General features: G+C 38.2%; 1 protein-coding gene across 4 annotated transcripts in view; it reads left to right on the forward strand.

Annotated features, from left to right (window-relative positions):
* Nucleotides 1-10,125: 10,125 nt before the first annotated feature.
* The window catches only part of Jakmip2 (janus kinase and microtubule interacting protein 2), a 197,678-nt gene continuing 195,494 nt past the window's right edge, over nt 10,126-12,309 (forward strand). For all 4 annotated transcript variants that reach the window (XM_013075748.3, XM_013075749.3, XM_004854361.3 and 1 more), the window contains exon 1: nt 10,126-10,459. The gene's annotated coding sequence lies outside the window, so the exon portion shown is untranslated. The remainder of the gene's footprint in view (nt 10,460-12,309) is intronic.

The following is a 12,309-nucleotide window of genomic DNA, read 5'->3' on the forward strand; positions in this document are numbered from 1 at the left end:
ATTCAAAACATTTGCCTTTCATTGTCATTTTAACTGATTTAAGACATCAAGGCAGCCAGGACAGCCCAACTAAGGACACTCATGAAAAAGTACTTCTAGAAGTGCTTCAGAAAATGACAAGAATGATGGAATAGATACACATGGTCAAAGCCAAGGGAATATTTTGAAGAGGCATTAATGACAATGTATCTTTTATTGTAATAAATGTTTAAACTTAAACAATCACTATATTTTGTGATCACACCTTATATAAGGGTTGGGGATAGTGAAGGAAACAATTTTTTTTGGTACATTTGCTAAAGCTTAAAGAAATATGGGAAGCACAGAAAATGTTGATTTCCCAACCATGAAACTTTTTATTTTTGATCTCACATCATTTGCTTCTAAAATCTTATTGATAAGGTTTTTTCTCAGGTTGATCTGAGAGACTGGGGCTAAAAAAGGAAGTTTAAGTTCTGTTCCAACTGTTTATTCAAGACATACAAAAGATTCTCATTAGTTTATCAAAGAAAAAAAGGTCAAGCTTTTGGATCAGTCTAATTCAGATCACAGAGGCCACAATTAGGCATGCATTATTTTTCTGAGCTTGATATCCCTTGCTTAGGTCTGGGACATGAAGACTTCTTCTAAGAAGGTATATTAAACAAGTCTATTATCTTCACAAATATTTCTACATTAAGTCAAACAGAGGCTATTTTCTGGAAAATTCTTGGAAATTAGGACATTGCATAATACAAAGAACATTTATCTTTTTCTGTGACATCATCATGTTTCCACAGCTTAGGGACCAAAATAGAAATGTTTATTAAAGTGGAGAAAATATCCCTGATTCACATCTTTTGTTCTCAATAATCGAATCAGGTTGTCCCTAATCATTCCAGTGTATCAAAAGAAAGAGTAAAGATCTACTCTCTGTTATAAAGACCAACAAATCTCAAAAGTTACTGCGGGATTTGCATGAAGAACAATATGCCACATCTTCTTTTGCTATTACATTTTAAAAGTGCCCCATGCTACAAAGGCAGAATACAGCTTGCTGGGAATCCATGGCAAATAATTATGAAGCAATGATGACCTCTTCCTCCTTTCTGGGTCTCCAATTATTCAATGACTATAGATAAAATAAGAAAGGCTTAGAAACTGAGCTATCTGGAGATGTGGAAAGAAATGAAATTTAAAATTTACTTCTTGGATAACAACTTTGAAAAATTTCACATAGAGTAATATGGTAACCAAATAAAGGAAGTGCAATTCATCATTCATAGCATTATTATATATGAGGTCCTTCAGGAGTCTAGAGCATGATCTAACAACAGAACAGTCTTGAATTCTATACTCTCTTCCCACAGAAGGTCAAACTCTTAATGTTCTGAGGAAGAGTATGGCCCAATTTTCTACATTATCCTGTAAAAATCTCAAATCTTTCTGGAGTTGGGATGTTGTACATGACCCAAGGGACCCTCTATGGTGTGTGCTCCATTGATGTCTCTGCTGTAACTTTACAGAGCACAGTGCATAACCACAGAGTGTCAGACCTTCTAAGAGAAGCCTCCATTTGAAGGAGATACTAGTGAGGTAGGGGCTGCAGAGTTTACCATTGTGTTGAACATGAAAAGAAATGTGAAGTCTTGGGCTCTGAGTCATGAGACCTCTGCCAGATACCATTAGACCACTCATGAAGCAAAAATTCCTCTTTTTCTTGTGCTTCAATAAAATCTTTTTTCATGAACAAAAATAGTGGGATTAACAGGAAATTTAGGCCATGAACAAATTATATGAGTAAAATTTGGTATTTTCCAATACTCTAATGCTGTAATATAGAGGAGATGAAGCACAGAGTCAGGCAAGTGATAGGGCTGTAGTGTGATGCTCTACTCCAGCTCTATAGTGCACTCCCAGCTTAACTGTCTGCAGGTAAGATGTGGGAGACTGGGTAAAGAATTTGAAAATAGCAACTTGTTCTGTAACAACATATGCTGATACCTGATTTGCCTGTGTGCAAAAACCATCCCTGACCTACTCACACTGAAAGGCCACATACCTGTTCAGTATGCTTCCTAACTGCCTTCTGAATCCTCTGCTTTACCACTTCTCTAACAGTCTCCAATGGGCTTATTGCAAGAGAGCAAGAATCACTGCAGCAGCCTCTGGCCCCTACATCTCAAAACCTGTCTTACTTCAGGGCCACTAAACACAGAGCTTGCTGCTTCTGAATGCACAACATACATGATCTTCTGTGCCTCCTATTCCCTGAAGGAATCCTCATCTCCTCCATGATACAGAGGTTACTCTGCTGACTTTAGCTACCAATGCCTCAATCCTTATAGGCAGAGTGCCTAGCTGTCTCTTTAAGGTTAGGAGAATTCACTGTCTTCTCTGACTTTTGGTCTTTTAGGGAAGGATAAAGTTCTTTCCACTCTACATTAAGCTCTTTCAGTGAAGTGAGAGCAATTCTTTCTGCCTTCTCTTAGAAGAGCTCTCAGAGTAGAATTAATTGGTCCCTATGTATGTAAGTGCCGAGCAAGATGGATCTTCTACTTTTCATGCAGAGTACAGAACACCTGACACCCAGGTGTCTGGGTCCAGGCTAGCTCAAGGCTAGCTCCACTCACTAGCTGGAAACATTGCTTACTCCTCCTCCTCTTCCTATTCCTTCCCTTCCTCTTCCTTCTCTTCCTCTGCCTTCTCCTCCTCATCCTCCTTCCTTTTTTGTGGTCCTGTTTCAGTTGTTTATCTATCTGCCATAAACGTAGCTGTAAAATGAGAGGGTATTTTGAGTAATAAAGACTTTAGTGAAATAAGAACCCCCAGTTTGGGCATGTTGTAATTAAGTAAATGAGATTCAATAATCTGGAAGATTAGGAAAAGTTAGGATAAAAAACATGAAGTTTTGTTTCTGATTTTAGTATCAAATTATTTTCCCTTTAACATCTTATCTGAGGTCTCGCTCAAAAAGAAACAAAGATTAATTTCCATTTGACCTACTGATTCAGGTGACACAAAAGCTGGCTACTGTGATTTACAAAAAAGTAAGCATTGCTTTAATTTATACATAGCCATAAAGATCAATCCTCTGCACAGTATTTTATCTCTGGACTGAAGATTAAGTGAGATTGTATAAGAAAAGCCATTCTTGTTTGTTTATTTGTTTATTACTTATAAATATCTAGCTTCTCAAGTGCTCTTTGGATAAGTTTTAACATCTAATTAATTAAATATTTTTGATGTGTTCCCTTTACATTTGCCTGAGGGTCCTAATTTTATCATTTTTGAGAATTATACTCCAGTAAGAGTTAAAAGTTTTATAGATTTATCTCAGAAACAGATTGTGGACTTGTTGAAGATTGAGAAATTTATTGGAGGACAGAAGTGAAAACTGAGAAAAGGGAAGGATTTTGGGTTTTAGATGAAAAAAGAAGTTTGAAAGGGTCAAAATGAGGTAAGCTGCTTTCCTGCGGTCTGACTGCTTTCTCTGAGCTTGGCCTTGTATTTCTTCCATTATCCTTATTCAGAATCAGACTCATTTGGTCCAGGACAGTGATTTCTGACACCTCAGCAGAGGCCTGCAGTTTTCAGAGCGAGGAACATGTTAAACCAGTGTCCCAGGAGGAGGCAATGGAGCAGTAGGCAGACACATTTGTCACAAGGATTTTTTTGTTTGTTTTGTTTTGTTGTTTATCCTTGGTGGAGAAAAGTTTTTCAATATCTGTAATTCTCAATCTCCTTCATTACACATTTTTCTAGCAGGGAACTGTTGGCAAACCTTAGGCTCCCAATTTCACACTTCAGATCAACTGTAGGAAACAAACTGAATAGTAATACAAAGTAAATACAGGATGTAAATAGTTTTTCTTTTTTTTTTTTTTTTGGTACCGGGGATCGAACTCGGGACCTTACACTTGCAGCAGGAGGCGGAACCACTGAGCTAAATCCCTTGCCCTGGGATGTAAATGTTTTTAAAAGCTGGCTCATAAATATGTGAAACAGACCATGAAACCCATAAGCTCCACTTTCTGATGACCCTTTTCTTCACCAGTCCCTTGCATGTCTTTCAGAGGAAAATAAGTACTTTGCAGTTTGAGTCACCTAAGGGATAGTTTGAGGATCTTAAGGGGGAAGATGCTAAGAAAATTTTTTTAAAACCTTGGAAGCATGAAGGGAAAGACTGAGGTTTTTCAAAAGTTTCATGAGAAAGGATCAGCTATGGGGGGAGGTGATTAGCTAATAGAACAACTGGGATTCATAAAGACTTACACAAGCCAGGCATGTGCTCAGGTCTTTATAAACATAATCCATTTAGTAGGTAAAGGCAATTGTTATCTTAGCTTCTTTATAGATGAGAACAATGAGGCTGACAGAAGTTATGATTACAAGGTCATATGGTTAGCAGGTGGTAGGATGAGGGATGTTATGGGGAAAGAAGCTGAGCAAGATGCAGTAGGAAACATCACTTCAGTGTTGAACATTCAGCGAAGAGGAAGGCCGTTTCTGGTTTGCAACCTACTACTCAAGGCCCTTGGGAATTTTCTAAATGAAAATCCTGGTGTTCCTTCAGGGCCTCACCTAGGCATCTCAGGCACATTGCTTTCTTACAGCAGCATAAACTCAACACAGAGATACCTGATATACTGGTTGGTCATTAATGCTCAATTCTTTTTTTTTTTTTTTTGGTACCAGAGATTGAACTCAGGTCCTTATGCTTGCGCAACAGGCGGCAAAACCACTGAGCTAAATCCCTGGCTCCTAATGCTCAATTCTTAAGGGCACCAAGCCTGAGGAAGCAGGAGAAAGGACCAGGTAAACTGAGTGTTCAAAGACTCTTCAACTTTCCAGACCATTTCCTAAAGTCAGAGCTCCAAGACCATTCCTCACTATAGCAGGTAGAAGATGAAGCTTGGTAGTACATTCTTTTACATGGTAGAAGTTAGCTGGCTTCTTGGAAGTAATCCTTGATACCTCCCTCTCCCTCAAATCTAAGATCAGTAAATATTCACAATTCTACCTCTAAAACATATTTGAAACAGTTCAATTTTCTTTACATCAACTCCACCACCCTAATCTAATCATTATCTTTGACAGTTTAGATGATCATGTCATACTAACTTCATCCATTTTGCTTGCCATAATGTTTCCTCAAATGCCTTAAACTACATGGAAGCATTTCAGTGGCTCTTCACTGGATTTAAGAAATGCAGTTACCACACAGTGGGTTACAATATGCTGCTTAGTTCAGCCCCGGCCCACCTTCCCAACTTCTCAACTTTCTCTCATGACAACTTCATCCTTAACCAATATATCCCACCTGCCCTTGTCTTCAAATATGGTTCATTAAATGTCACTCCATAGAGTTATTCCTACTCTGTCCACTCCTGGGACCTTATACATTCTTTCACTGCTTCACAGCACTTAGGGCAATTTGCTACAACTTTAGTGAGGTTTTTCGTTTTCTTGTTTTTTAAAATGATCCAGGCTCTACAGGGCAGGAATTACGTCTGCCTTGTTTACTGTAGGATGCATGTGCTTCTTGTACTTCAGGGCTTGTATTCCTACTCCCAGGGTTGTAATAAGACATTTTGAGTCCTAAGACAATACAGTACAAAATTCATGAAAAGTATGATGTTTCACATAGATTCATAAAATTAAAAGCTATACTACAATTAGAATAAATTTTGCACCTATACTGAAATTAACCTGCCATATTTCTAGATTTTCTGACTATCAAAAAAGTTTGGAAAATGTTGTTGAAGCAGACACTTTTCTGATTTCTTTCATGTTCCAGTAACCTAAACCTATGTATTGTCTACCGCTAAATCCAAGCCCCAGCACTTGAAAGGAAAAAGCTGTTTCTTGGTTTTGCTTTGGAGCAAAGGTTTTATTATCATGTAAATCTAGTTTCATGAATCTCTAATTGAGCAGTGGTCATTGCCAACACTGTACCTCTTTTTCTACTCAAAATTAGTCTTTTGACTTCGTATCTTCCCATCTCATACAGCTTGTTAATTCCTTAGCTATCGATAAAGCTTAATCCTCCAAATAAATTGCTAGAAGTAAAACAGAGGAAAGAAGTTGTATGTTCACGTGTTTTGAGAAGTGGAGGAGGCAGACCCTTTCAATAAATTTGTAGGAAAGAAATACTTGAGGCAATTAACTTATAGAAAGAAAAGTTTTATTTTAGCTCATAATTCCAGTCCAAGACTGGATGGCTTGAAATTGCTTTGGGTCCCTGGTAAGTATGGCATAGAATTGTGGGAAAGTATGGTGGAGCTAACTGCTCAATTTATGACAGAGAGAGTCAGAGAGGGGGGGGGGGGAGAGAGACAGAGTTCAGCAATCATCTTCCAGAGCTTATTCTCAATGGATTGACCTAAAGACCTGTTTCTAGGCCCTATCTCATAAAGTTTCCATAACCTCTCAATATTACCACTCTGAGGAACAAGACTTTAACACATGGCTCTTGAGGGACACTCATCAAACCCATGGCACTAAGACAGAACTGTCCAACTGCTATGCAGGGAGTCACCGTAAGTGTTAAGAATGTAGAGGTCACAGGATGGTCCAATCCAGTTACTCACTTAAACTGTCAATAAAGAACATGCAATAAGATCAGAATCATGTCCTTATTCCTAGTCAACTCAAGCACATCCTTACTGCTTACATTTAAAGTACCAATTGTCAATACACAATATACTAATAAACTTTTATAGACAGGATAAACAACAGTCACATCTGAACTCTCTTTTTGTGCCTTCTTTGGGGAAATCAGGGCATTTGCTTATCTTTGTGGGAAGCATCTCCAGAATTCCTCGAAGTCTGCTGACAGCAATTCTGCAAGCATAACAGCAAGCTTTTAGAAGAGCCCCAAGTGAACTGAGCATTTGGACGATCTAGAAAAATATACCAAATTTAATAACTGTAGTTGTTAAAATTATGTTCTTAGGGATATTAACATTTATCTTTTGTCACATGGTAAATACTCTTTAGTACTTGACACAAACAACTTTGAGCTCCAAAATAACACAACCCTATGGAGTAAGTGTGATATATGTCATATAGATGAAGAAACTGAGGCACAGAAAAATTTAAGCTAATCGTCAAGGTCGCTCAGAAAACAAGTAGTATAGTTTAGATCAAATCCAGGCAGTCTGTCTCCCAACCCACACTGAACAGCTTCCTCCCATTTTTGCTGTGGTATCTTTGAAATTTTAATGGTGCTTTGGGGCCAAGACCCACACCCTGTACTTTTTCAGATTCTCACAGAGTTCAGAATTCAAGCTGGAAAAGTCCCTGTAGAGGTTGACAGTTTGATCGCCGTTGTACTACTGGACAAGGAGCTGTTAGAAGGAAATCATTGTTTCCTAAAGAGCACCACACACACCAGTGAGGATGCACTATAGGTTTTGAATATAAATGGATAAACATTTTAATTCCTATAGCAATTTTAAATATCAATGGTAGATGGACATTGTGCTAATGTGCATATATGCTAAATAAGTATAATTATTTTCATTTTTAATTATCAAATATATATGTATCAAATATATAGGGACAAATAAATAATATTTAATAACATACAGCCATGAGTCAATATATGTTCATTATTTTATTTATTTACTCATTTATTCATCAGCAAATATTTACAAGCACCTAACAGGCTTAGCACTGGTGACAAATAAATACACAAGTAAGCAGAAATGCTCATTCTTTTATAGCTTTCATTCTAGTTGGGAGACTCAAATTTTAAAAAATTTAAAAACACAAGTAAATAATATAGTACATTATGAATATTATATGGTACATCATACATTATATTATAGAATATCCTCCCATATATTAAACTATATTACATTTTACTGTATATTATAATACTATATTAGAATACTCCTATTCATTATATGTGATTTACATACCACATAGAAAAATAAAGCATGGTAAGAGAGGAAAGAACAACAAAGAGGAGTGAAAATTTAAATTTTCTTAATTAAAAATCACTATAAGTAGATTTGAAATCTATGTTTTATTAAAAAGAAAAATATTAACAATTAGGTTTCAGTTTGATTTTCTGGAACCAAGCTCTTTGACCTTCTAATTTTAATTTATATTTTACTAACAGAGACAAATTTCATTTAAACATAAATAGGAAGCAAATAACTAAAGTAAATCACAAAAATAAATATTTAAAGAAAACTATTATCAAATAATAATAGTGCACCATGGATATGATGAGAAAATGAGAGAGTAGTACCCTGAGGCAGCCTCAGTGTCCTTTTCTTGACCACCTGGTCACCTTCCAATCAGTTTTGTCAGAATAAGTCTCTGGTATCAGAGTGACCCTATGCAGGAAAACGTTCTCTCATGCTTTCATATTTACTGCTTATGAAAGAGTACAAGTAATTGCCATTTACTTTTGCCAACATTTACTGAACACTTACTAGGCACCACAGTCTGCTAGTGCTTTGCAAACCTTTTCTTATTTAATTTTTACAATGAGTCATGAGAGTCTGTGATTACGTCCATTTTATAGATGAAGTCACATAGGTTCAGGAAAGTTACTTAACTTGTCTTAAAAAGTACCTTTATTATATACTAGCACCAAAATTAGAGCCTAGGCTGACTGACTCTGAAATCTGTAATACTGTTTGAACTTAGAAATAACTGCTAGTTAAGACCAAAGATTATCTTTATTTTGTTGAGAAATTGTAGAAAAGTTTAATGATTACAAGAACAAATGATCTTGTTAGAAGTCAGTTTTGATAGTCATGTAAATTTGGGAAATTCAACAGCTGCAAGGTTTCCAGCATAATCACCTACATCAAGATTTCCTACATCAAGTATAGGGCCTCCACATCTTGGCTGCAGCCACCACCACCACCATGATCATCATCATCATCACAACTATCATGTATTTAGTGTTTTCACTTAATTTTTCTTCTACCTGAGATGCCATGCTCTTTCCTAAAACCTTTAGATTAAATGATAGTTGCAATGTACTACTATAGTACTAATAATAGTGATAATAGGAGCTATGTATTATATACTCACTACATGCCACAGGTTTTTTGGTTTTTTTGTTTTGTTTTGTTTTGTTTTGTTTTGGTACCGGGGGTCTAACTCGGGTCCTTGCGCTTGCGCAGCAGGCGGCGAAACCACTGAGCTAAATTCCCAGCCCTGCCAGCGCCTTTTAATGTATTATCACAATCTTTACAACTGCCGCATGAGATAAATACTAGTGCCACCTATAATTTATAGTAAAATGCAACATGGTTAGAGCTCATCACTGCCCATTTCATTTTCCTTTTTCCTACCTGCCACTCTGACTGCCAGCTGGCTTCTGAACTCCAAAAGGTCATCCGTGAAAATAGCATGGAATACCCTGCAAGAAACTGAACACTCTAGGAGTTTGGCACTGAAAGGATTGGGAACTGTCCACCTCCTGGTGCTGCTGAGAACCTTAGTTCTTCAAAGGAATTTCGGGCCCCTCACTTCCAGATGGTTTTCCGGGGGCAGTGTCAACAACTCCAGGTCTTCTTCAGAGAAGCTAGAACAGTGACGTCAACGACTCACCCGAGAGCTAGTCCGGAGTAGTGCAAAGGAGTCAGACTGTTAGTTTACTGCAAAGTCCAGCCATTCACGTTGCTTTCGAACAACCTTGGGTGTCATTGCCTAAAATACGCTATCAAGGACGAACAAATTTGAATAATACTCTGCCGTCTTACAATGTAATTTGTTCTACATTTATTCTTTTTTTCTCCTGATTGCAAATTTAACATAATTTACCGGAGAGCTGTAGAAAATGCAAAAAGTATAGCTAAACTGTTTCGTGTATTTCAATGTAGATTTCTATTAAATTTACAATTATTCTCCTCCCCCGCCTTTTCCCCCTGCCCCACCTCTAATGACCTGGAGTCCAGGGTAGGAGACACCAAGAGCACAGAGCACCTCAGAGACCGCAGCTCAACTTCTCTGTCCTCCAGCCCAGGCAGCTACCGTGCCCCCTCCCTTCCCAAGGCCTCCCAACCCCTCCCCTCCCATCCCCTCCCCCTTAGCCCAGTGCTCTCCATTGGTCATTGCCATGACAACCAGCAGCTGCCGGGACGGCAGCCTCTTCCGCAGCAGGGGTGGGGCCATGGGTGGGGGAGGGAGAGGAGGAGCCAGAGGAGGTGTCTGCTGCAAGTTTCTGGCTGCTTCTGAGCTCACCCCATCCTCCAAGAGGGAGGAGGCCTTAGTGGTGATGCTGCTTGCCTTGCTCCAGCCGCCGCTGCCGCCTCCACTGCTGATACTCTAGAGGGGCTGGAAGGGTGGTTCCTCTTAGCACGGTCGCCAACCAGAGACCCGAGGAAAAAAAATCCCAGCGCTCACTGCTGATGTTGGGTTCGGAGGCTGCATCCGACTTGGTCAGAAGGGAAATGGATTCAGTCTGCATCTCTCCCTCTTTTCAGCAGCTCCTTCGGGTCTCAGCACGGTGAGTGGGAGACAGCCGGGCTACCTTTTTAGTTGAGCTCGTTGTTAAATGACTTGTGTGTACATTTGTGGCCTGGACTTGAACAATGACTCCTGTCTCTCAGACTAGGAGGGGGGAGATGTGGTGACAGAGATGAGGATGGAGGGAGAGGAAGGTTGCCAGGAAGAGAGACGTGGAAGGCATCTGCTTGTGTTTAAAAAATGGTGCTCTGATTTTTATCACAAATTGGCTCAGAATACAGACTGAGCCACTTGAGTCCTTTCCTCCCAAGCTTAGTAACAAAATCAGGGGGGTGGAAAAAGAGCTAACAGCAAGAAAAGGGTGTTGTTAAAAGGAGTCATTTCATTTGCAGTTCTCACAAATAGGGTTGGGCCTTCCTCAGAAGCACATTTGGTGGCTCAGTCTTCTTGGCCTAATTATAAGCCAGTTTTGCTAAGGGTCCCAAGGATTTAGCATTCTATTTCATCTTCTGATGCACTCTTGTTGAAAAACCATTTGCCAGATTTGGAGTTTCATTTTTTGCACATAGATTTGATTGTGAACATTCACATATATACCTCATTGTTATTCATATTATATACATGTTACTTAGCATTTATATTATATTTATGAAGCATATTTATATGCAGCATGTGTTTGCTTTATTGTCATTTTTATGGATTATAAATGCCCTTGCATTCTTGGAAGTAACTGCATATTTTTGAAACTATGCTTCTGGTTTGTATTATTATTCATTGGCTTCATTTTGATTAATGTGAGATTTATTCTCATTATTGTTCCTTAGTTTTGTTGTGACCAATTAAGACAGATGCCTATCATTTGATCTTTATTATAGAGCTAGATGCAGATTCACAGCTTGGCTCTTTATTTTTAATTGGGTTTGTGGGGAGTGATATTGAGGGCCTTGAATTTAAAATGATAGGAGAGGGAGGTGGCTTGTATCATTTTACATCCAGCATCTTGCAAATGAATGGTGAAACAAATTGGTTTTCTTGAAATTCCACCCCAACCTTTTCATGTTTGTACCTTGTGTCTCAGGCAGCACAGCCGAGCTGGAAGGTGAAATGCATTCATTTCATTTAATAGTGTTGCTATTTGCTGTTCATTCCTTCACTATTGAGGCACCATTTTATGGTTCTCTCAAATGTTGTTATAGCTGTTTCTGTGATAAAGTGGAAAAGTAGGATTGTTTTGAAAATCAAGGTGTTCCTGAGTGCCCTAGACAAGCCATTTCCAAATTAGTCTGCTTATACAGTAAAATGAGAGTGAGCAGAGCTCAGCAGGAGAATGTGTGGTTTGTAGTTGAAATGGGTTGAGTGTAGTTTATAAATGCTTAGTTGGATCTGCTTGACCTTTTATTATGTCAAGGCTTTGAGGCAGCTCAGGAGACTAAATATGCCTGAGATGAGTAGCTTACAGGGCTCCAGTACCACCTAGGATAATGGATTTCATTGAATCAAAGCCAGAAAATTTCTTGCAGGTAAAAATGTATTAGTAATATTATATTCTTTGTATGCACTAATTTTACCCATCAATCTCTTCTCCAACATTGTTATTGTTGGTGCAAACATTTTTGTGATGCAAAGTAACATTTTTTTTGCTTTAATCTTATATTTTATTTTACACACTGCCCCCTCATTTATAATTTTTACATGTGTCAGGTTTATGGTTTAATTTCTTTGAAAGTAAATGTCCTATTTGATTTACATATGGGAAGGTTCTTTAGTGAGTTAATTTAATATCCTCATAGCATATAATATATTATATAGAGCCACAACTTTGTAAACTCACAGTATCTTGTGCCTAATTGTAACAACTATATAAAGTAGGACAAGGAAGAAAGTATTAGG

Source organism: Heterocephalus glaber, unplaced genomic scaffold (genome assembly GCF_053883595.1).
Source record: "Heterocephalus glaber isolate CG9 unplaced genomic scaffold, H.glaber_assembly_v1.0 deba00001463, whole genome shotgun sequence".
Taxonomy (NCBI): domain Eukaryota; kingdom Metazoa; phylum Chordata; class Mammalia; order Rodentia; family Bathyergidae; genus Heterocephalus; species Heterocephalus glaber.